The sequence below is a fragment of the Limulus polyphemus genome, unplaced genomic scaffold (genome assembly GCF_000517525.1).
Source record: "Limulus polyphemus unplaced genomic scaffold, Limulus_polyphemus-2.1.2 Scaffold5784, whole genome shotgun sequence".
NCBI lineage: Eukaryota > Metazoa > Arthropoda > Merostomata > Xiphosura > Limulidae > Limulus > Limulus polyphemus.
In genome coordinates, this window is record NW_013671394.1 from 49,303 (window position 1) to 50,247 (window position 945).

At 34.1% G+C, this 945-nt stretch overlaps 1 protein-coding gene across 2 annotated transcripts in view; it reads right to left on the bottom strand.

The window, feature by feature from the left end:
- LOC106472976 overlaps positions 1-945 on the bottom strand; it is a 29,147-nt gene that overhangs the window by 20,831 nt on the left and 7,371 nt on the right. The window lies entirely within an intron of this gene.

Sequence of the window (945 nt, forward strand, 5' to 3'; positions counted from 1 at the left end):
CCAATATAGTAACTTCCGTAGTTACGTTGTTTACTTCTTTAAAAAAATAATAATTAACTTGGAAAAGGAATTATTCAGGTTTTCTCATTAATATAAAATTGGTGTATTGTAAGAAGAAACGTATAGGCCTTTTAAACCTTGATACGGACTACATTACTTCAAAAGTTTGAAACACGTCCATTTTTATTCTATATTCTCCACAAACAGTAACAATAATAATTCTCACATCCAAAAGTCATCTTAACATTGATCACTTTTTTAATCATTTCTGCCTGAAACTGTTTTCCCCTCAAGATGGAGATCAGATGTCAACTTTCGATCCAATAAACATATAAATGATTAAGTGTACTATTTGAATAAACTTTTCGGCACCATTTTTGATGTTGTTGTTGATTTGCAAAGAATCTTTAAGCCTTAGATTTTACATTACTCTGAAAGTAGGCCTAACTTCAAAAGGAGTGGTGTATTGTACTCCTACACACTGTTTTGTAGTACTAAATGATTGCATGCTCTATTTAAAATTTCTGAATCCAATAGACATCTTGTTAAAACAAATGCTTGGTGGAACTCTGCCGTCCGAAAGTTTCTCATCTCTGAAGTATAATATAAGGGCTAGCTTAAACCTTAACGTGACGGAAGTTCTGGCCAACTGAACTAAGACTGGAACTTATGATCACACTGATAATGCTTAAGTTTAGCACCAGATGGCGAGCCATGTTCGCGCTTCAGGGACGACAGGTATTTGGTCACTCTTTAAGTAACAAAGTAACATACATACTGTAGCAAATGCTTACAGTTACACTCAATACCACCAACATGTAGCGTGAAAATAAAGTAAACTGCTACAACACTTATTAATGGGGGACTGGAAACTGTACTATAATATTAATGGGGGACTGGAAACTGTACTATAATATTAATGAGCAGATGTTACGTGCTGAAATA